At 37.2% G+C, this 25544-nt stretch overlaps 1 long non-coding RNA gene and 1 other non-coding gene across 3 annotated transcripts in view; both read left to right on the forward strand.

Moving 5' to 3' along the window:
* Positions 1-25544, forward strand: part of LOC122213476 — a 112095-nt gene that overhangs the window by 25346 nt on the left and 61205 nt on the right. The window lies entirely within an intron of this gene.
* Positions 7014-7117, forward strand: LOC122214630. Its single transcript, XR_006200010.1, has one exon. It is a non-coding gene; the product is annotated as a U6 spliceosomal RNA (small nuclear RNA).

A 25544-nucleotide genomic window follows, 5' to 3' on the forward strand; every position in this document is an offset into this window, starting at 1 on the left:
GGATTCTGGTCTGTTTTGTTTGCTGATGGAGGCCCAGCACCTAGAATATGAGTGATGTATGTTACATGCTGAATAAATGCATGTTCAAAAATTGAATGAGTCAAAAGGATCCAATGGGATGCTTAATAAAAATACAGACAACTGAGCTCAGCCTAGACCTGCTGAATGAGAAACTCCTGGGGATCAAGTCATTTATTTGGTTTAGAAGCCAAATGGATCTGGGATAATGCCTTGTTCTACCACTTAACTGGGTGTGACCTTAAGCAAAGTACTTCATCTCTCTAAGTCTGATTCATTCATTAAATAAATGGTTTAGGATGCCTACTGTTTTTCAGCATTATGCTACTGCTGAGGATATACCAGTGACCTAAATAATACAGTCCTTGCCTTCATGGAGTTCATAGGTCCTTACCTTTACAATGGGAGTAATATCAATGCCTAGGGTTGATTTGCAAGTCAATTGAGATAAAAATACAAACTCAGCATTCAACACCAAAGCCTTTGTATGGAATTCCTTACTTTATTGACATCTCAATTACTGATGGCAAAGGAGAAATCACCCCCCTTCAACACACAGCACAGTTTTCTTTTTTATTGTTTTGTTTTTGTGGTCAGTACAAGAAATAAGTCTTTTTAAAAATTGCGGTATAGGGGCACCTGAGTGGCTCAGTCAGTTAAGCGTCTGACTTCAGCTCAGGTCATGATCTCACAGTTTGTGAGTTCGAGCCCCACGTCAGGCTCTGTGTTGACAGCTCGGAGCGTGGAGCCTGCTTCAGATTCTAGGTCTCCTCCTCTTTCTGCCCCTCCCCTGCTCATGCTCTGTGTCTCTCTGTCTCTCAATAATAAATAAACGTTAAAAATTAAAAAAAAAAAATTGTGGTATAATCAATATACAACATTACATTAGTTTCAGGTGTACAACATTTGGTATATGTACATATTCCAAAATGATCATCCCAGTGAGTCTAGTTAACATCTAAAGTCATTTTTTAAATTGTAGTTGACATAAATGTTATAATAGTGATTCAACAATTCTATGCATTGTGCAATGCCCCAGGCACCCCTAAAGCTTTTTATTTTGATTTAGTTCTAATAGTTTATATTTGCTTTTGTTTCCCTTGCCTGAGAAGACATATCAGAAAAATGTTGCTAAGGCTGATGTCCAAGAGATTGCTCTTTATGTTTTCTTTTAAGAGTTTTATGGTTTCAGGTATTACATTTTGGTCTTTAATTCATTTTGAGTTTATTTTTGTGCATGGTGTAAGAAAGTGATCCAGTTTCAGCACACAACAAAACCTTCTAAAAACCATCTTTAACACCTCTGTCACCTCAGCACCACCCCATGTCAGAAGCCACCCAACTTTCTGTTTAGTCAAGTGAGATATAAAATCATTTTCTTTTTCCCATTTGAAGTTTCCATTACTCAGCACTTCACATTTCAACTCAAGTGTGATATTAGTAATGATCATTATCCATATTAATCATGATGCTGTTATTTATAGAGTACACTCACATGCATTTCAAATTATCTTAACACCTCACTTAAGATAGGTGGAGTTGATACTATTATCCCATTTTATAGATGCTCAAAGAATTGAGGTACCTTTTCCCAGCATTTTACTGGGAAGGAAGAACCTAACTCATGCACAGGTCTTTCTCTTAGACTTATAAGGAAAGTCATTCAGAGCAGAACAAGGTCTTCTAAAGCCTTACCTCTTAGTAATGTGATCCATGGACCAACAGTATCAGCATCACCTGGGAATTTATCAGAAATGCAGAATCTCGGTCTCCATCTCATCTAGTGGGATCAGAAACTGCATTTTAACTAGAATCCCCCAAGTGATCTGTATTCATGTTGAAGTTCAAGAGGCATCATTCTAGGAAAACTAACTGGATTAAAAATCATTTGATAACCCTCAGATTTCCTGAAGTGCTAAACTAGTGACTAATACATTGTATAATACCACCTAATATTTTTTTCATAAGTAATCTGTGAATGGATAAGTGAATGAATAAATACCACAGTGAATTTTATAGTGTCTTCATGTTTTCTTGCAAAAGTTCCAATAAAGCATCAGGATGAACATTCATTTTCTTCCTATCAATCCTCTAGTCATCTTAAATCCTCCAAGATGGTTCCTCATTAGAGAATTTGAAAACACAAAGTTTCATTTCCACAGTATGCGTATAGAATACTTTATTTCTTTAAAACAACTGTGTGTAAGATCAACTACTTTTTTATAGTCACTGCCAAGGCTTGACAGCCAGAGGCTGAAGGAACTCTGGAATGCAATAATCATTTATTTAGCAAATATTTTTTGCACCTCTACTCATGTGAGGCACAGATGAGGCCCAGAGAAGACTTGGAGAATTTTAGCTCTTTCCTTTATAGCACTGTGTGCTATATCAAAGATGAAACAGTATTTCCCTTAAGAAACTGACATTCTAAAATTTGTATAGTTATGATATAGGTAGAATGTGATAAATTCCACCAGAAAGGAGAAGATCAAGCACCCTGGTCATTTAGAGACAGGGAAGTTCCCCGTGCTCTGTGGTCAGGAGTAGGGAAGGGAGGTAGGTAGGTTTCAACAGGAAATGTGCCCTTGAGCAGTAGCACTGCAAGCTGAGATGGCATTTAGGTGAGGCCCCAGGCCTAGAAGAACAGTAGCTGGGTCTAATTGTCAAGAAGGAGGCTCAATGACTAGAGTATGTGTGTGTTTGGGGGCAGGGAACATCAGAGAGCTCTCTTTATAAACAAGCTCTCTTTATAACAACTAAAGCTCCAGTCTGGACTCCAGATCCTAGGTCTGGAAGTGTGATTTACTTTTGCAAAGCCTCCCTCTACCACTGCATAGCTGCTACTCTAAGCCCTGCATTGGTGAGGATTGGCTTGGGTACTGGAATTATCTGAGGAGAGCCATATGCTGATGCAGGGAGATGCTGGAGAAAGGAAAAACAAGAGGAAAGGCAAGGAGAGTTGGGCAGAGGAGAATTAGGTATATTACATACTTCATCAATGTGCCCTTTCTAGAATGTAAATTCTGTAAATCCTCTACCCTACAGTATTCTCTAGAAAGCTGACATTTGCCCAAGTCCTAATAGAGCTTCATACACACAGAGGGTGTTCAAAAACATTATCATGTGATAACGTCTAGCAGTGTCAAGCAATTGGCTCTCCTTTGCATTCTCGCTGCTCAGAGAATGAAAATATATGTGCAGCCAGCCTAAAGGGACTTTCCTTTTGTGTTATAGACCAGCATTTAAGCTTAGCTGCAGGATTCTCAGACTAGATAGTCTTCATTGTCCTGGAAGCTGGGACAGATGTGGAAAAGATAAGTAGGAAAATCTGTACTAATTCCTGTGAGTTTCCCATGTATTTTATTTTTAATTTGTTCCTTTGGGTGTAGAGTTTGTGCTTTTTTGTTTTATTTTTAACAAGCAGACTGTGTGAGTTCTTGTTTCATATCTTTCTCACACATATTAGAAAAATAATAGATTCTGGGTACTATGTTTGTGTGTATTATTTTGGGTTTTTCTGCTAGGCTCACCTGTCACTATTTCTATCCAAATGACTTTCATAACACTCAGGAAGTACCAGAAGGATATACCTAATAATTTCCCTGCCTTCCTTTACCCTTCCACCCAATTCCATGCTGGGAAGCCTCTTTTATATCAGAAACCATATATATATCACCAAAGAAATCAGCACTAACAGGAGCATCCTTAAATTAGTTCTTCTGAGGTTTGATTTCTTGAAAGAGAAAATTGAAAAGTTAACACTAAAGACTTCAAGTGACTGAGGTTTCTGGAGGCCACAGGAACAAATTTAATTATACTGTCCTGTACCTCCTAACCAAGACCTGTGCCCTATTTGGCACTGGTTATTTTCCTGAACCACTTCATCTGAGCACTCATATTTTGGTGATATCAGGGTCCACAGAGATGAACAGTGGAATTTCACCTAGATTATGTTTGGCCCTCCACCTACTTAAATGGGAAGTTATTGTGTTCACCTGAAATAAACATAAACATAAACATAGTAAGAACAGCTCTAAAATAGGCATGCTAAGCCATGGGACTTACTCATTTCTCATTCAAATGAAAGACATTCTTATGCCCCCTATCCAGACTAAAAATGATTCTGAATATTTAAACTGTGTGTTTAAAATCCATTCTAATGGCATGACACATCCTGTTGTAAAACCAAGATACTCCAGAAGAATCCTTAAAATCTCTCAACACTCAGCATAATCCTAACTGCCATCAGTTCTGTGACCACTGCTTTTCACAAAGTCAATATTTGAGCCATTTTACTCTAAATTGACTAAGTTTCAGGAAAGGATGGAAAATAAAGAATCACTATCGCTCATATTAGTTTTCATTTACATATCATATTGTCTACAAATTATTATCTATAGCATGGGAGGACATAGAGACAATATGTACCCACATAGCTTCCATCTCTGATTTAGTTCTTTCTATCAAGGAGAGGAGAACAACTAGACATTTCTGTGCTGATTTGCTTAACACTTCCTCTTAGGGGACTTAGAACCTTCCTGATAACATTTACAGTTTTCTAGAAGAGACTGTATTTAATCTGTATTTGTTTTATGAAAATATCCATTGGTTTTATTGCACAGTCACCCAGTTGTGTGTTAATTCAACGGCTCAATAGTAAAGCTAAAATATAGCTATGACAACTTTAAAACTAATAATGCCACAAAAAATTAATTTGTATCTCATGTAAAAAATAAGAACAATTAATGACAATTAAACTGTCATTTGTTCCTATAATTCTCTTAAGTACATTACACAAAGACATCTGGTACATTAAGAAAATTGAAGGGTGCCTGAGTGGCTCAGTCAGTTAAGCGTCAGACTTCAGTTCAGGTCATGATGTTCACAGTTCATGAGTTCGAGTACTACGTCGGGCTCTGTGCTAACAGCTCACAGCCTGGAGCCTGCTTCGGATTCTGTGTCTCCCTCTCTCTCTCAGCCCCTTCCCTGATCTCTCTCTCTCTCTCTCTCAGAAATAAGTAAACATTAAAAAAATTAAAAAAAGAAGAAGAAAAGAAAATTGAGACTTAGGTGTTTGGCTTTCAGAGAAATGGAAATTGTCCTGACCTTAATATGAAGATGCTTTTGATTTTCTCACATATGTGAAATTTCTGTGACTCCTGATTTATTTCTTGGCTGTTTTGTGGTACAAAAATACAGTTTAAAATAAGTAAAGAAATAAAATAAAATTATGTTCATCCATAGTACTCATAGAAATCTGTATCCAAAACTCCATTAACAATAACATACCTTCAGTTCAAGTAACACCCATCTAGATGGAGAGATGAACAGATCTGAATTATACATAAACTGATACTTAAGTCTCACCACACAGATAATTAATCTCAAGTAGTACAAGAAATTTCATGTTTCCTTCCTTGATTTTGCCGCAGGTATTAACCACCCAAAAAGTAACAGGGCTGTCTTTAAACATCTCTGGCAAACAGCTGGGTAGCGTTTCACATGACATAACAAGAACTTCACTAAAATGACTCCTAAAAAATTAAAAGCTAGTTTGGATCACTGTTTTCTTTGGGTGCTTGGGGCCATTTGGAGTGGGAAGAATTCTGCAGTTAATTAGAAATGCACACAATGAGGAAGTGAAGTCTGACAAGGTTTCCTTTCAATGGTTAGTCTAGTTCTAAAGAGTGTGTGTTGCAGTTCACAAAAAAAGTTGATGCCCCCAGTTTGAGTTTGACTTATCTTAGCCTCAATATCTAAGAGCATTCTAATTGTCCCTGAGATCAGACACAACCCAGTAGAAACAAGATTTTCTCAGCCTGTCTTTAAAATAGCACAAGTAGCAAGGGAAACAAAAGGTAAAATAAACTATTGGAACTACATCAAAATAAAAAGCTTCTGTACATCAAAGGAAACAATCAACAAAATTAAAACGCAACTATGGAATGGGAAAAGATATTTAAAAATGACATATCTAATAAAGGACCAGTATCCAAAATTTATAAAGAACATATACAACTCAACACCCAAAAACCAAATAATCCAATTAAAAAATGGGCAGAAGACATGAACAGACATTTCTCCAAAGAAGATACACAGATGGCTGATAGACACATGAAAAGATGCTCATCATCAGTTATCATCAGGGAAATGCAAATCAAAACTACAATGGGATATCACCTCACACATGTTAGAATGGCTAAAATCAACAACACAAGAAACAATGGGTGTTATAGAGAAAAAAGGGACCCTTATGCGCTGTTGGTGGGAATGCAAACTGGTGCTGCCTGCCATGGTAGAAAACAGTATGGACGTTTCTCAAAAAATTAAAAATAAAACTACCTTTAGATCCAGCAATAGCACTACTGGGTATTTACCCAAACAATACAAAAACATTAATTAAAGAGATATATGCACCCCTATATTTACAGCAGCATTATTTACAATAGCCAAGATTTACAAGAGCCAGTGGACAGCCAAGTGAAATGGAATATTATTCAGCCATAAAAAAGAATGAAATCTTGCCATTTGCAATGACATGGATGGATATAGAAAGTATAATGCTAAGTGAAATAAGTAAGATAGAGAAAGACAAATACCATATGATTTCACTCATATGTGGAATTTAAGAAACAAAACAAGCAAAGGGGAAAAAATGAGAGAGTCAAAGCAAGAAACAGGTTCTTAATTATAGAGAATGATCTGATGGTTACCAGAAAGGAGGTGGGTAGGGGGATGGGTTACATAGGTGATGGGGATCACTTGTGATGGGTACAAGGTGATGTATGGGACTGTTAGTATATTGTACACCTGAAACTAGTATAATGCTGTTTGGTAACTGGAGTTTAAAAAAACTTAAAGTAAGGGGCACCTGGCATGCTCAGTCAGAAGAGCATGTGACTCTTGATCTCAGGGTTCTAATATGAGCCCCACACTGAGTGGAGAGATTGCTTAAATAAACTTAAAAAACTCTAAAGTAAAAAAATAAATACATAGTGCTCACTTCGGCAGCACATATACTAAAATTGGAAGGATACAGAGATTAGCACGGCCCCTGTGCCAGGATGACATGTGAATTTGTTAAGCATTCCACATTTTTATAGAAAGAAAGAAAGAAAGAAAGAAAGAAAGAAAGAAAGAAAGAAAGAAAGAAAGAAAGAAAGAGAAAGAAAGAAAAAGGGAGAGAGAGAGAGAGAGGGAGGGAGGAAGAAAGAAAAATAAAACAAAATAACACAAGTATATCATAATCCTAATTTCAGTCCTGAATATGCAAGACTAATTAATAGAGGAGACTATTGAAGCAATAATAACTGATTGGCATTTTTAATGGTCCCCAAATAAAGTATCTTGTAATAACAGCATATTCTCATATTATTTTTCCTTTGTGAGTACCCTCAGCTGGCAGATGATTTTCAGGGATTCCGCGCAGTAAAAAGATAGTAATTAGCTTAATCAATTAATCGCATTAACGCCCTCTAAATTTTAAATAAAACATATAGGGATAAGTAGCCAGTCATCAGGGAGGGGAGCAAGGCATAGATGTACAGAGAGAACAAGAGATACCACAAGAAGGATATTGGAAGCAGCAGGAGTTAGTCCCTGAAACTGCCTCAGAAGCTCACGTTTGAAGTCTAAGTATGTGCCAGGCTTTAAACACTTTACCTGCATCATTTTATTTAATTCTTACAACCGTATGAGATACTCTATCATTATCCCTATTTTTCATATGAAAATGCAAAGGTTTAAAGATGTGAAGTGACAAGAACACCATCGAGGTCTGCCATCAAGATTGCAAAACCTGTGCTGTGCCAGCTAAGAACACAGCCAGAAAGAGCCTCTGGCTATAGCTCTTAGTATCATTTTCTCCTGGTCCTGAAGAAGTCAAGTTTCTAAGCAAGCAAGCCTTCTCTGAATTAGTGTTGATTCTACCTATTATGGAAATGAGAAGAATACTGGTAAGTGAAGGAAAACAATTCTTAATGAAACTCATATTTGGCTTTCTGGACATCAGAGTGGAAAACTGAATACAAACATTCTGTGTCACTACTCCAATATCCTCAAAAGCACTAATTATTTCCTCCCTCTTTCAAGATTACCATTGTCCAATGAGCAAGATTACTAATAGTCATTAGAAGCAACTTGTGCATATTGAGAGAGTAGATAGTAAGGCAAAGATAGAAGTCTAGGAGCCCCTTTGCTTACTGGTCCTCCAGAAAGATACTGGGACTCCCAGAAAACAAGACTCCTTCAAAAAGAAAAAAATGGACAGGAGATAGTGTATTTCTCATTGCTCCTTACCTCCCCTCTGTGATCACTTAATTCCTGTGTCACAACAGGAGGTAAACTTGAGGTTGATGGTGAACTCTTTCCCAGAAGCTTCTGGCACTTATATTATTACCTCCTAGTCATCTACTAAAAGTCATGTATTGTTAAACACATAAGAATCTCTTTCTCAATCTCAAAAGTGTGTGTGTGTGTGTGTGTGTGTGTGTGTGTGTGTGTGTTCTCCACTCCACTTGGCATATACTCATCAGAGAATTTCACAAAACACCCAGTTTATAGTTCAATTTCCCACTCAAGTCGTCAGTGACCCCACCGGAATGACAGGAGGGGTCTTTCTCTTTCTTTATCAATATGACAAGAGGAGCATTTGCTTGTATTGGTATCTTTACTTTGAAGTGAAGTGAAACCCCACCGCTTTTATTTTGTTGGTAAAAATCCTTAAGAACCCTCCTATCTTTGACCCCATATGGAGTCCTATAATCTAGTCTCACTTGGGGCACCAGAACCTTTTAGGCCATCACTGCTGAAATTGGTACTGGAAAGGAAAATAATATCTCTCAGAAAAGCCAGAGAGACTAACAGGAAATTGTGTGAGGAGAATATTAGAAAGAAAAAAGCTGAGAGGGATTTTCATGTTTCATTTTTACTCTCACTTTTAAGATTAACTCTTTGTTGTTTATAATACTCGTTTGCTTCACTTTGAATCACACATTTTTGTGAATCAGCTTTAGGACTAAAGCATTGTAAAGCATTGAGAAAATAATTGGTTTTCAGAAGAGTTTCTTAGAGCTCTTATTTCCTGTATACAGCACACCATCCAAGAGGATTTTGCATCAGTGTCTGGTAAAGATAAAATGATACTGTTGGACTTTACATATGGAAGAGCAATGAGGCTAAAAGCAGTTACTAAAACAAAGTGGGAAGAAAATGGTTCTGGTTTTTAATGTATTGTACAGATATCCTTACTTCTAAGTAAATTCCATATATATATTTCTTAATTTATATAATAGTTAAAGATACATGATCAGAAACCAAGAGGAAATAGAATAAAAATGATTTTTCCAAGAAGAGTGCTATAGTTAATTTTCAATTTGACTTTGAGCTTTTGAGACTCAGAGCAAAATAAGGGAAAGAAAGGTTATAGCATTCTTATTATCAAATTACCAAAAGAGGGGCACCTGGGTGGCTCAGTCAGTTAAGCAGTTAAGCATCCCACTTCAGCGCAGGTCGTGATTTTGCAGTTTGTGGGTTCGAGCCCTGCGTTGAGCTCTGTGCTTACAGCTCAACCTGGAGCCTACTTCAGGTTCTGTGTCTCCCTCTGCCCCTTTCCTGCTCATGCTCTGTCTCTCTCTCTCTCTCTCAAAAATAAATAAACATTAAAAAAATTAAATAAAAAAATTACTAAGGGAAACAAATGTTCTTTTCTGGCTATAAATGCTAATAGAAATTGGTCACTCTAATTGTTATGTAAGGGCCATTTGAAAGTCCTTTACTTAACTTTCAATAACTTCATTTGAAATTTTAATGCAGGAATAGAGCTTAAAGAAATAGAGGAAGGAAGAATTAACCTATCTATCTCAAACATGTATGTTTTGTAAATTGAGTTTTAATAGGTGTTAGAGAACATGTATTCAAAGTTTTAACTTCCCAGCAAAGACCTACTGTGGCAAAACACATATTGATCTGAAAACCAATAAGCATGTAGTTGTGCCCAAACATAGTCATTCCAACCCACATAGAGGTTGCCTTCAGAGATATCTATGGGTCAAACATTTCTCTGTCTCTGGATTTAATACAGAACACAGAGACCATCTAGGTATTTCCAGCAGAAAAGGATTTAGTACAGGAAACCAGGTGATTACACAATAACTGGAAGGATTAGAAAAGCATAAGTCACAGGTCTTTTGGTTTTAAGGTCAGCTATGAACCAGATTTTAGCCAATTACTGCTACTACTAATGCATTTGACACAAACTTGGCTCCCTCCCAGTAATGAAGCTGCTGACTAGACAGGGAAACGGAGAGTCCAGAGCTTGGCTGTCAGCTGCCACTGCTGCAAAAAGATAGCCTTTAATTTCCTTTTACTTTTAAATTTTCTTTCAATTGCATATCATAATACATCCAAAATCCTAGCTGCAAAGGAATCTGAGAAATGCAAATTTTATCCTTCCAGCCCTTCCAAATACAGAGCAAGATATAAATGGATGGCAAAAGTACATTCCCACAAAAACTTTTATTCTGCCATTTATAGGTCTCCAACTGAAGCCTTCAAGTTCTGTGCAATAGAACTTGGAAGGTATTATTTTGTCCATAAAACACTAAATGCTATATACTACCCTTCTTCTGTACCTGAATCAATCCTGACTGCAGTTAAAAGCACTTCCTCATTCTCCTTCTCAATTGGGAATGAGAAAGATGGACCACAGCAGGTAAGGATGGGTCAGGGCAGGTCAGAATGAATCAGGGTTGACCCATGGAAATCCATATGGTTCCTGAACTGACTTTGTATCTCTCTTTTTTTGTTTAACTTTATTTATTTATTTTGAAAGGGAGGAGAGCAAATGTGTGCATGAAAACAAGGGAGGGACAGAGAAAAAGGGAGAGATAATCTGAAGCAGTTTCTATGCTATTAGCACAGAGTCCAAAATGGGGCTCAGTCTCACGAACCATGAGATCACAACCTGAGCCCAAATGAAGAGTCGGGCACTCAACCAAATGAGCCACAAAGGTGTCCCCTGACTTTGTGCTCTTCAGCCCAGGATGAAGGATCCCTGAACAGACCCAGGTCCAGCCTCTCTTGTCAGTCCTATTTTGCTGAAAGTGAGTTACCATGCTTTGGGGATGAATCCTAATACAGAAAATCAATTACTTGAACAAATGCATTTATTTATCTATCTATCTATTTATTTATTTATTTATTTATTTATTTATTTATATAATGAATAATATTGGCTAAAAAGGGCAATTTATTTTTAACAGAGTTGATATTAAACTACTGTTTTCTAGAGTAAAGGGCCAACAAGTTCAATGCCTTCTTAAAACCATGAGATAGTAAAGATATGTGTCTTATGTTTGTTATGGTAGATGTGAATCATTTCTTATTATCTGATTCAAGTTATTTAGATTTGTTTAAAGTTATGACCTGTAGGCCTACCCTTATTTTCCACCATTTGCCGTACGTATTTGACCAGTCAGAAAAATCATTCTTGCCTCTTCTAGTTCTAACAGTAGAATTAGGTGAATTAGCATTGAAGATTGTTAGCAATTTAGATAGCTTAGACCCCAATGAATGTCCCTGTCTATAATAGGGTAGAATGTGAATCTATTCTACATAGTCTAAAATCTCAAACATAAAAATTCAAAGCTGTATCAGAGATACAGCTGACAGCACAAGGACAATCTCAGTGTTGACAAAAGGTAGCAAGGAAAATTAGATGGCTAGTAAGCAGGTAGTCCTGTTGACAGAAATAACCCTCTGGTGCTTAATAATAGTAATTACATCACAGAGGTGGTAACACTCAAGTTTCTTACTTGATTATTTTCAATCAAATGTAGTGTGTGGGATTTTTGGTTATTATCCTGGTTTTTCCTCATGTGAAATCAGATTCTTCTGCTAACGTTGCTGGTAAAAATCAGATTTACCTTCCAAGTGTTACTATCAGATATGCTGTCTGGAAGTATTTGTCTTTTAGAAAAGCAAGCAATGACCATGTTTTATTAATTTCCTCTTATTTCATAATTTAATATATTTAGGTTTTAGAAAGACTTTCTTATCAAATAAAATAATTGCTAATGTGGAAAAGTTATTACCCACACTATTAAGTCTTTAGTGTTAAGGTAGCAAATAAATACTTATTCAAAATCATCTCCAAAGTAGGTTGTATTTGTCCTAGGGAGTGTACAAAATCATACTTTAGATGTAATGTTGAGGGAAATCCCTAGAAGTTTGCTTTGGACTTATTTTTATTGTTATGCTGTACTTTGTCATTTTTTGGTATCCATTTTTTAATATTTTTATAAACCCAGCAATATATGCATATAACTTATAAATAAATATGCATATAATAATTGACATTTGTGCTCCATTTTTTAACAATGGACATACAAAATCAATAATTTTAAAGACTACCATTCTTCATAAATGTTTGTCTGCTTGCAAAAACTGTACTCATCCATCCTATTCTCAAACATAAATTTATCAAAAGCTCAGCAGACATCTTGTAGTGAACTTTTAATTCTTTAATGGATATAAAAAGATGAATCTTAGAGTCAGAGAATTACAGAACTTTACTTCTGGAAGGAGAAGACAGATAATCTCATCCAACTCCCTCATTTTTCTGATGAGGAAATGAAACCCAGAGGTTAAGTGACAATGTGTCATTCTACTTGCCCAGTGAAGAGGAAGAGGTAGTGTTCTTTCTGTAGCTGTCAGATCCCTGCCCACATTCACTTGTGTCGTAAGTTAAGTGCAGCTGAAGTTGGTGCCCATCATCAGCCATGTATGTGATACAGATTTCTAATCAAATGCTAATGTGTGTGCCTGCTTCACTGTCAATGGCAGCTGCACAAACACTGATACTATTAGCACAGGGAAGGCCAAGGAATGCATTTCAGGCTAAGAATACAGCTTCACTCTTTAACATTTGTGTTCACTGTCCTTTCCAACTGAAATCTTTGGACCTAGTCTTTCTGGCCCTGGATCTTAAGTTTGTACAAATTTGTATAACAGCTTTTGCTTATTCTTGGAAATGTGCTGAGTTGTTGGATTAAAATAAATAGATTAAATTATAACAATAACTATGTATGGTTAACTTTATATTATGAGACCATTACAATCTCTTTGGCTTCCAACCTTTGTACTCTATTTTGCTTAGTGGCTAAAGAATACTAACTTTATGGAGATAGAACTTTCTGTCTCAAGTTTAGTTATGTATTACCATCCCTGTTGACACACATGATAGCCCATTCTTCATGGCCATGCATGCTGGTTTCACGTTCATACCAGGATAGCATTTTAAGCTCTTTTCTTCTTCCTACCCCTACAAAATCCAGTTCCTCCAAGGCCTCAAGATAAACTAGGCTGACCCTCTCCTGATACTACTGTTCCCAGCTGAGCAGCACTTTCCCCACCATTAGATACAATCGTCAGTCTTCTTACCATTCAAGCTTTCTGCATTCCTTGACTTTTGATCATTTACTTTTGGGCACTGTCTTTTCCTTCATATTCTCTTACAAAGCCCTCAGCTGGTTGTCCTCTTTCCTTTCCCACAAGGTTAGCTTAGTCTCCTTCAAAGACTCCTGTCCTCTTGCCATTCCATTGTGGGCGCATACCTTAAGCTTCCATTTTAAAGCCACCTTCTTTTCTCTTTTAGTTGAAACTTCTTCTAGTCATAGAACTTCAATAATCACTAGCCTCTATCCCAGACCTGGCTCTTTCATGTTTCCACTGTAAAGCCACAAATTTCTGCTATACATACTTGACAAGATGCCCCACTGATGTCTTAAGGTCAATATCTTTTACCCCAAAATAAGCCCTTCTTCTCACTCCACTCATATTATTATAGATGGCACCATTTCATCAGTCTCTGAAGCACAAAACCTATTTTTACAGATTCTTCTCACCACCCACATCCAATTAGTTACAATATCCTGTTAAGTTTTCATTTGAAGTACTCGTTAATACCAATCTTTCCTTTCCATTCTGGATGCTGACACCCCTCCTCAGACTTGCACTGCTCCATTGTGATCAGCAAGGTAGAATCAAATCCCTAAGAGCATTTGCTGCAAGACAGAAGAGGAAAATCCTGACCTGACCCAGGAAAAGGCCTATGTCAGCTACTTAAGGTCAAACATGAGGTGATAAAACATGGTCCATCAAATGAAATAGATGTGAATGGACCATCCCAGCTCACATTAGTACACTTCAACGTGAAAGAGCTTAGAATATCAGCATCCTAGAGTAAATTCATGAGTGGGAAATTCAGCCCAAAGCCAAGGATTTACAAGAAGCAAGCATAGTAGCCAGGCCCAAAACATGACTGGGTGAATCCATGTGTATGGCACTTGTCATGAAGGAGGACTTATGAAAGTCAGAAGTTCTGTCTAAAGTTGAAAAGACAGGTCCTTTGAAAGGCACACACATGCACCCCCCTCCCTTTTAAATATCCAATTATCATCCTGGAATAGCCTCTTAACTCTTTTCCCTGACTTGATTCTCTCCCCAAGAAACAGGGTTATCTATAAATCCTCTTTCATTCACTCATGATTCCTGATCCCATAAACCCCCACAACTGCTAACTAGCTCTTAAAAAAATGCCTCTTTTCCATATTTGCAAATGACATTTCTGTAAAGGGTTAGTATCCAAAATCTATAAAGAACTCATCAAACTCCACACCCCAAAAACAAATAATCCAGTTAAGAAATAGGTAGAAGACATAAATAGACATTTTTCCAAAGAAGACATCCAGATGGCTAACAGACACATGAAAAGATGCTCCACATCACTCGTCATCAGGGAATACAAATCAAAACTATAAGGAGATATCACCTCACACCTGTCAGAATGGTTAAAATTATCAACACAGGAAACAACAATTGTTGACGAGGATATAGAGAAAGGAGAGCCCTCTTACACTGTTGGTAGGAATGCAAACTGGTGCAGCCACTCTGGAGAATAGTATGGAGGTTCCTCAAAAAGTTAAAAATAGGGGCTCCTAATGGCTCAGTCAGTTAAGTAACTGACTCTTGATTTTGGCTCAGGTCATGATCTAAGGGTTCATGAGATTGAACCCCAAGCAGGAACTCACTTGGGATTCTCTCCCTATCTCTCTGCCCTTCCCCGACTCATGCTCTATCTCTCTCAAAATAAATAAAATAAGCTTTTAAAAAAGTTAAAAATAGAACTACCCTATGATTTGGTAATTGCACTAGTAGGTATTTACTGAAATGGTACAAAAATACTGATTCAGAGGGACATATGCACCCCAATGTTTACAGCAGCACTATTAACAATAGCCAAATTATGGAAAGAACTGAAATGTCCATCTGATGAATGGATAGAGAAAATGAATATTACTCAACCATCAGAAAGAGTGAAATCTTGCCATTTGCAATGACATGGATGGAGGTGGAGTGTATTACGCTGAGTGAAATAAGTCAGTCAGAGGAAGATAAATACCATACGATTTCACTCATATGTGGAATTTAAAAACCAAGGGATGCCTGGGTGGCTCAGTGGGTTAAGCATCCGACTTCAGCTCAGGTTATGATCTCACAGTTTGTGGGTTCAAGCCCTACGTCAGGCTCTGTGCTAACAGCTCAGAGCCTGGAGCCTGCTTCAGATTCTTTGTCTCCCTCTCTCTCTGCCCCTACCCCACTTGCTCTCTCTCTCTCTCTCTCTCTCTCTCAAAAATAAATAAACTTTAAAAAATGTTATAAAAAAACAAAACAGATAAACATGGGGAAAAAAGATACAAACTATAAAACAGGCTCTTGGGGCATGTGGGTGGCTCAGTTGGTTAAGAGTCAGACTTCGGCTCAGGCCATGATTTCGCAGTTTGTGAGTTCAAGCCCTGCGTCAAGCTCTGTGCGGACAGCTTGGAGCCTGGAGTGTGCTTCAGATTCTGTGTCTCCCTCTCTCTCTGCCCCTCCCCTGCTCATGCTCTGTCTCTCAAAAATAAAAACATTAAAAATTTCTTTAAAAATAAAACATAAAACAGGCTCTTAACTATAGAGAACAAACAGGTTTGTTGGAGGGGATGTAGGCTGGGGATGGGTTAAATGGGTGATGGGTATGAAGGAATACACTTGTGATGAGCACTGGGTGTTGTATGTAAGTGATGAATCACAAAATTCTACTACTGAACCTAATATTGGACTATATGCTAAGTAACTGAATTTAAACAAAAACTTTAAAAATGCCTCTCTTCCAAAATGCTGTTGATTTCATCCTTCTGCAATTTATTATATCACCTTATAAGCTACTTTCAGCACCTACTACAAAAAATAATCATGAAATATTTAACTACAAATGTGTTAGCGTGTGTTCTGTGTAGCCATATAATTTGATTATGCTAAGCTTTTTAGTTTAAGTTGCTTTGAGCAGGTTTTAATAAAATCAAAATTTAAAGATACTAATTTTAAGAAAGACCAGTAAATGTCAAAGAGCTATAAAGAATCAGCCAGTAAACCAAGCTCAACTATGTGGTATCCTCTTGAAAAATGTGTAACAAAATTACAAAGGCAAGAGTTACCCCACCTGCAGGAAACCTATGGAAAAATTTTATTATGCAAAATGTTTCTAAAGAGTGCCTCTTTAAAAATCTCTCAAGAACAAAGCAGGTGTTGTATTTTATTCCCAAGAATTAGTGACTATGACTGGATATATACATAGAATTATTTTACTCAAGAGTAAGATCTTTGAGGTCAGTGAATGTGTCCTTCATGTCTTTGAATCAGTAAATGCACTCACATGGCCAGTGGGCCATATTCAAGAACTGGCTGTAGCCCTGTTATTATCCATGAATTATTTAGTTTCTCAAGACCTCAGTTTCTTCATAAGTAGAATTGGGATGCTAATTCCTATCCTAAAAAGTTGTTGAAAGAATTGAGTAAGATTTTGTATGTGATATATCTGGCCCAGCATCTGGCCCACAGTAAATATGTATTGAGTTCATTCTCTATGTTACTCTCTGTGTATTCATTCTGGTGAGGATACAGCCATGAAATGGACAGCCAGCCATGTGACCTGTACTCACGAAGAACATGCAGTTTTTTGGATTTCTGCTCTGATGGGCAAAGAATAAGGTGTTGCAGAAATATTCAGGAAGTGCTTGATGACCTGGAGGCTCTCTGGGCAGACTTCAGAGACTGGAAGGAGGAATATGATGTATGTGTGTGTGTGTGTGTGTGTGTGTGTGTGTGTGTATGTGATATATAACCTACTTTAATTATATTTGTGAAATTGAGACTGTTCACCAAGAAGTTTTAATTCTTCTGTGGATGGTAAACACTTTATAGCAATTTAAACATTCAAAGGTAATGTAAGCTAGTTATCTCTTTCCCAAAATATTTTTCTAATCTATCACCTCCTGCACTGTTCAGGGACCCTCCTACTTGAAACAAGTTAACTTGATAAACCTAGATAAGCAAACAGCAGCACCTAACTACATTAAAGAACATGTGTTGTCTCAGAAACAAATAAACATTTATTATTAATTTTCACTGAAATATACTTACCACCAACCCCTTTACCTTTATGAGGAAAAGCATACTGCTCTCCCACACCACCATGGTCCATCAAATCTCCAAAAACATTCAAAGTGATAATAGCTGTTGCTGTTTTCAGCTTAGGAACTTGGTCCTACGGTAGAGATTTTTTATTATTTTATCATTATTTGGTATACTAACCAATAAAGTTTATTTCTGGTCTGGATTTATCGCAAAGAATCCTAAAGTGTCTGAATGGATTTATCACAAAGAATCCTAAAATGTCTGAATGAAAGGCAAGTCAGGTTAACTAGTCAGATTGCTGGGGTCTGCTCCTGGCTGCAGCCCCCAGTTTCCAATTGCACCACTGGCTGGAGCACACCCAGGAAAATACAAAAGAAGGACCACCAGCCACCAGCTTCTCCATGGGGGTTTATCAGAACCCACTCTCCACCCAAGGAGACTTTCCTGCCAGCTCTTTGTTCTCCTGCCCCTCGCAGTGACCTTGAGGCCTCACAAAAATAGAATGTTATTTTTTTCTCCTACACACCATCAGTTTCTCTTAAACTAACAAACAAGAGCCCTTCATTTCAAATATGGGCAAGTGGAAGATCTGAGAAGTTAGAAAACTGCCTCCAGGTTACACGACTATTGTCAGTAGAGCACCCAGGATTAAAATCTGGGGCTCCTGAACCCCAATCTATGTGGCCCTGTCATGTCACTCTGCCTTCCACCCAATGTGGGTCTTCAAGGAGCAGCCTTGGTCCACCCTGGAAGAGTCAGGCTTGGGTAGTGCATCCATGGGGGAACTCCTTTGTAGTAGATCTTGAGAGATTTGTGTGTTTTTTTCTAAATCTCAAGAAAAATCTGTTGAGAAATTAGGAATATCCTAATTCTTCTACAAGAATTAAAATGTGGCCATCACTGTAGAGGTGTTCTGATTTAAAAAACTTCACTGACATTAGGTGGAAAGCAGAAGCAGGGAATGTTAATGCACAGAGTTGAAGGTTAAAGTCCATCTCTGCTGAACAGGAACACAGAGGGAAGAAGAGGTCAAGATCTAATCCATCAGTCTGGCTTGTATGCCATATTAAAAGTCAACATTCATGATGCTGCCTGATGCTAAGAATGAGTCGTTTTTGTGAATAAAATAAATACATTTAGTACATTAGTACATTAGTACAAATGTACATTAGTATATTTATACACACAGAATAAACAAATCTTATGAGTGGTATCCCAAGAAATAACAAGTTTTGGAAGCAATATAAGTTTTTAAATTGGCAATTTTGAGATATGATTCTGTGTAGTATTAAGAGCTCTAGGGGCACCTGGGTGGCTCAGTCAGTTAGCCTCAGGTCATGGTCTCAAGATTCATGGGGTCAGGCCCGACTTCAGACTCCATACTGACAGTGCAGAAACTGCTTAGGATTCTCTCTCTCTCTCTGCCCCTGCCCCACTCGCATGCATTCTCTCTGTCTCTCTCTCTCAAAATAAATAAGTAAACGTAAACAAAGAGAGTTCTAAATGTTACATCATCTGAATACTACCCAATAATGTTGGCAGATATTTTAGAGCATTTGAATATTTGCTGTAGGCAAAAAAAGTTCATAGTAAATACTATCAAACTTACTATTTTTTACCCATTAAATGTTTAGATGTGTATAATAATGAGTAAAGAATATGAAGAATGTTTGGAAGTACTTTAAAGACAAAGACAACATATGATTTCAGGAATTCTTGAGAATTCCTGGGAATTTTGATCTCTTATTCCTGAATCCCAAAGATTATGATCTGATGAGAATTTAGAAATACTAGGCTTAGGCCATAGATGAGACATGGTCCCAACCAGCATGGATTAGTGTTCTAATATAGATATCTCACAAAGATGAAAAAGTAAGACTTTTTTGTAATACACTAACTATAGCCCTACTTTTATGAAATTTTGTATATAATATTTTGAAGAAAAAAATCAGAGTCCACTAAAGATAAAATGCTCTGCATAAAGATAGCTGGCTAAGTATCATGAATTCTTAACCATTCCATGAATGTTCTCTAACTGTTCATTGCTATAGCTACCTCTTTTGACACAAGTTTTTGTGGAGGTTCTATTTTTTTTAAGTTTATTTATTTATTTTGAGAGAAAGTGTGAGTAGGGGAGGGGCAGAGAGAAAGGGCAGAGAGAATCCCAAGAAGGTTCTGCACTGTCAGCGCAGAGCCCAACAGGGTTCTTAAACCCATCAACCGTAAGATCTGAACTCCCAAACCGTGAGATCATGACCTGAGCCAAAACCGAGAGTCAGATGCTTAACCAACAGAGCCACTCAGGCAACCCTGGAGGTTCTGTTTTCAAAATGCTGTAGATAGAATATCAGCTCTTCCTCTAGGCTGAAGAAAACTTTTTTTGGTAATTTCCTTCAAGACTTCAGATGGTGCTCAAACAGAGCGAGACTTCCCCAGGCTGTATTGCTAACACACATAATGTGAATGATGGGAAAATATAACTTTTTAAAGAAATTTTTTAGTGTTTATATATTTTGAGAGAGAGAGAAAGACAGAGCACGAGTGAGAGAGAGGCAGAAGAGAGGGAAACACAGAATCCCAAGCAGGCTCCAGGCTCTGAGCTGTCAGCACAGAGCCCGATGTAGGGCTCAAACTCATAGACTGTGAGATCATGACCTGAGCTGAAGTTGAATTGCTTAACTGACTGAACCACCCAGGAGCCCCAAAATTTAAGTTTTTTTAAAGGCTAAAACATGCATATATACTTAATAATTCTATCCCTATTGAAATAACAGTCAATATTTGAATAATTCTATTGGACTGAAAGGTCATCCAAGTCTAAGAAACAAAGAACTGAGATAGAAGAGAATATATATTACTTTAAACAAATTCATATTAAGAACAAAAAAAAATGAGATGAAATGGAAATATTTCATTTGGATGAAGAAGTAACACAAAAATCTATTCATGATAACCTGACTGAAAACAAGAAAAAGAAAGAAAGAAAGAAAGAAAGAAAGAAAGAAAGAAAGAAAGAAAAAACAAGAAAGAAAGAAAGAAAGAAAGAAAGAAAGAAAGAAAGAAAGAAAGAAAGAGAAAGAAAAGAGGAATGGGAAAAGGAGGAGAAGGAGAAGGTGGGGAGGAAGAGAATGAGTAGGAAAGAGAATCCATTCCTATTTCAAGACCTGATAGAGAAAACTTTTGCCCTGGAGTCGTGTTTCTTCTTATGTGCTGGAAGAGTCCATCTCTCTGCCTGGGTTACAAGAATACCCAAGTACATATTTCTTATCCAGAGCTGCAAAGAAAATCCTTCCCAAACATATTGAATATCACCACTACTCATTTCTTCAAAATCCAACAAACTGTGGAACTGTACAAATATTCCCTTAGCATATAAACATTTACCTTTTATAGAAATATCTTCACATGATGTCACATAGTACCAAAAGGAGGATACAGAAGTGAAAATGAAGCACTTTTGTTAGAAAAGGGACTTGAGCATATTGCTTTTTGGATTTCATATCTAGATCTTCAGTTTGATCAGCACTTTTCTGGCTTTCAATTTACATACCCTGAAAGGAAGAACAAATCAGAAGTCTTCAGAAAAAAAATTCAACATTAAAAACAATATTATGACTTCTCCTTTGTTTTTCATGAAAGTTCTCTAATGAGTAATATAAGAGTAATAGACAAAAAAATAATAAATAAAACATTAATGTCTTAGGACTATCTTTACTACATAGGGAAGTTAATGTCTTTAATATATATGGGTTTTTATAAACCAATAAGAATAAGCAATAACTCCAATTTTAAAGGTGGGGCAAAAAAGTATACAGGCAATTCATGAAGGAAGAAACCCGGATGCACAACAAATATAAAGAAATGTTCAACACAATAAGTCAATAAAAGCTGTAACAATGTATAATTTTTTTAAATATCATATTAGCAAAAGTTTTAAAGATTGATAACGTATTGGTAAAAGTATGGAAAAAACAGGCACTCAAAATCTTTCTGAGCAAAAATTAGCCAAATACACCAAAATCTTTAAAAATCACATTCCTTTTTTTTTGCCAGAATTCTTCATTTAAAAATTTTCCTAAAGAAAAAATTGGACAAGAAGACAGAGAAGTATCTACAGCATGTTCCTTGCATCTTTGTTATAATAATAAAACTTTAGAAACAGCCTAAGTAACAATAATGAACTGGTTAAATAATCATACAACAGAATGGCTGGAATAAAAGTGTACAAATAGTACATTAAGTACTGATAGTACACTAAGGATATTATTATTATGATTCCATTTCTGTGAATAAAAATGTGTGGAGTGTATATATAAATTCAACAAAAATCTCTAGAAATAAGTTCATACACCAAGAAATATCTGTTGATAAATGAGCCAATAAATACATTAACAGTGGTTATCTCCAGATATCAATATTATAGGTGTGTGTTTTGCTGATTTACATTTTTTTTCAAATGTTTCTTTATTTTTGAGAGAGAGAGAGCGATTGGGGGAGAGGCAGAGAGTGCAGAGGGTACAGAGTATTCAAAGCAGGCTCTGTGCTGATAGCAGAGAACCCAATTATGGGGCTCAAACTCACAAGCTGTGAGCTCACGACCTGAGCTGATGTCGGGCATTTAACTGACTGAGCCACCTAGGTGCCTCTGTTGATTTACATTTTAAAATTTTTGTACAAATTATGTGGATTTTTTTTTAATTTTAAGGGAATCCTTTAAACTACAAAGTACTGAGAGGAACTAGATTAATTCAGAACTCTGTTTTTCTTCTACTATATTTAAAAGAATGCGGAGAGATAAATGTGCCTTAATTGTTAAGAAAACTGATGATTGATCTAATAAATGGATGAAAGAGCTTATTCACATAAAAATACCTGTCTTTGAAGCTAAGGTCAGTCGAAATCTAGATTCTGAATATATGCAGTTTACATAAGTAAAACCTGCCTGAAGGCAGCTTTGGGCAACACACCCAATTTTAAGAAACATCATTTTGTACTAAAGACAACAGTCTGCCTTTTTGATCCCATTCTTCTTTTTATTCAGCTTACACTGGCTTTCTCAGCCATGTCTGAACCTCTCTCTCTTCACCTACATGGCAAAATGCCAGTCATATATTCTACTCGAAAGGAAGATATTGCTGATTATGGAGTACAGCTTTTTTGAAAGCAATATAAATTCCCCCACATTTACCCTCAGATTGTATGAAAACGGGAAAAACTATATGAAACCAAAAATCCAGAGCATGTGTTTCTAACAGATCCCTTTTTAACAAATATCATCATCTAAAATCTAGACAACTAAAACATTTCTACCCTATGGTTACAGGGGAGTGAGTTCTACCCTTATGAATGTGTAGACCTGTACAAAGCACCAAGGATATAGAAATGAACAAGAAACAACCCCTCAACTCAAGGAAGTCACAGTGCTGTGGGATGATTAAAGGTACCAATGCTAGCCTGAATTTTAACAGAGCCCCTCCGCAACAACAATTTCTGCCCGGGAGCACAGAAAAGGTAGGGATGATCTTTGACATGGAATTTAGAAAGTGAATATACATTCCCCAAATGAAAAAGACTGGAAGGGCATTTCACGAAGAAAGAACAGCAGGCACCAAGGCAAGAAAGCAAAAAAGTGCCGGCAATAGCAGATGTGGCAAAGTTCTAGCTCAGCAGAAGAATTTGAAAATGATTGTAGGAAGTGCCTTTGGCCTGAATGATAAATTAACAGTTACATAGACGTTCAGTTTATATGTGACTGAGTTTCACACACCTAAAGACCTCCATATTGAAGTGATTGATTGGTGTCTCAGACTAGTTCTTTGTTCAGCTATAGTGGTAATTGCCTTTATTCGAAAACAGAATCTTTTTTTCCTTGCCAAGAAAGGAGTGATTTCACTTTGCCTCTCTTCTCTTTTGGTTCTTTCCATTTATGTTTTACAGACACATGACACACCCTTTAAGCCAGCGTTTCAGTGAAAAAACCTAGCCAATCCAGTTATAACATCATCATTGGTGATGTTAACATAGAGACAGTTGCCTTCTTGTTGCTCAACAGGGTGAGACTGAAAACGGCTTGGGCATGTGCATGGAGCCAACGTGTCTGGCTTCAGCCACCTCCTTCTCCTACATTGCCAAAGAAGCAGAAGCAAAGGAACCATCTCCTTATTGTTCTCTTGCATAAATGGGCCAGCTGCCCATGGGGGGTGGGTGGTGTCTAGGCATTTACGTGACCTGCTATGGAAGGGTGGGGTTACTGTCTCAAAATCCCTGCTCTTAAAAACTAAGGAAAGGAGGCCCTTCCAACTAAGTAAAGGAACAGAGAATAAAAAAATTGACCTGCAAGCCTGCTTGCTGCTATTAATAGGAAAGAATGCTAGAACGCCACTGCTAACAGGGACAGCTGAAAGAAAATGCAGTCTAGGCTGCCATAGGAAATGTAAAGATTGCCAGCTCTTCACTATGCTGTCCAGCATCAAAAGGCCACCACATTTTTCTTTGGACAAGATACACACAAGCAAGCTCTTTTGAATCTGGCATCACTGATGTTGAAACGCAGTTTTGCAGAGCAGTTTATGATGACATTTATGAGCTATGCCTCACAGTGACCTCTCAAGGTGAGTGAAGGCAGTCCAACAGATGGGAAAACCAAAGCGTCAGGAGCCCCAGTGCAGGTCTCAGCAAGTTGAAGCCCAGCAAAGGGAGTGATGAACCAATAGACTGTTTAAACCAACAAATTTAACTCCCAGTGGGGGTGTGTTTGTTCTCGAATGGGAGACGAAAAGTATATTTAGTGAGAGAAGTTAGATAAAGATAAACACTGGGGGGAGGGGGAATATAGGAAGCCGATCGAAATCAAACCCATCTTTAATACACAGCCAACTCAAAGCATGAAAACGTAGACTCAAGAAATAGTACAAATGTTCCTATATAGGACAGTTTCCTACTCCGCTAATAAAGAAGCTGCTTCCAGCAAAACTGAGAGGCAGAAAGTAATTCAAAGATATAAGACACACAGATTACATACAATTCCAGCCAGAAAAACCAGCAAAAGTTCAAGCTCAGACCACATCATCAAACAGCCAGACGTAGACCTGGTGGCTGCAGAGATAACCTATACATTGCCCAGATAGGTTCGAATGATGACATCTTTGTCAATGTCCTGACATCATGACGACTTCTGTATAACCCTTTAGCTCAGAGAGCCTAGACCCTCAGTGTACTCCCTTTAAAGTATCATGTCACATTACTACCATATAAGATTCTGGGTAAAGATCTATTTTTCTGTCAAAAAAATTTTAAATTAAATTCCTCCAGCATGATAACTGTTTTTAAACAAATTTATTTTAGAGGTGGCAAAATCTGTGAGACAAAAATTAAGATGTGTCATTGCACTTTTTTTTATGAGCACATTTTTTCCTCTTTAAAATCTTGATTCAATCCTATTTGCCATCAGTGAGGTATAAAAAGACTGCATAGCACAGGAGAGACCATTGACAACCTTGTCAAAAAGGAGGTCATATCTCACCATGCTAACTGCTGTCAGGAATAAATTTCAGGTACTGGGATTCTGCTTTTCAGATCTTAGCTTATGTTGTTGCTATTGTGCATGTAGCCTACTGAAAGCCATATTCTTTTCCTTCTTCTTCTTCTTCTTCTTCTTCTTCTTCTTCTTCTTCTTCTTCTTCTTCTTCCTCCTCCTCCTCCTCCTCCTCCTCCTCCTCCTTGTTCTCCTCCTCCTCTTCTTCTTCTTCTTCTTCTTCTTCTTCTTCTTCTTCTTCTTCTTCTTCTTAGTTGTATTAAGTTTTGCATCTGCATTGGAAACATGGTCTCAGGCCAACCTGAATTTGGATCCCACCTCCCAGCTTACGAGCTGGAAACCTTGAGTTTTCTCCATTTTTCTGTTTGATCTCTCAGAGTTTTCCTATCTTTTTCTGTTAAAAATGACATCAGGTTATTTTGAAGGCAAACTGAAGGGCTATGTTAAAGCAAATAGTGAATGGTGAGTGACACTGTGA

The sequence above is a fragment of the Panthera leo genome, chromosome A2, assembly GCF_018350215.1.
Source record: "Panthera leo isolate Ple1 chromosome A2, P.leo_Ple1_pat1.1, whole genome shotgun sequence".
In the NCBI taxonomy this organism is placed as follows: Eukaryota; Metazoa; Chordata; class Mammalia; order Carnivora; family Felidae; genus Panthera; species Panthera leo.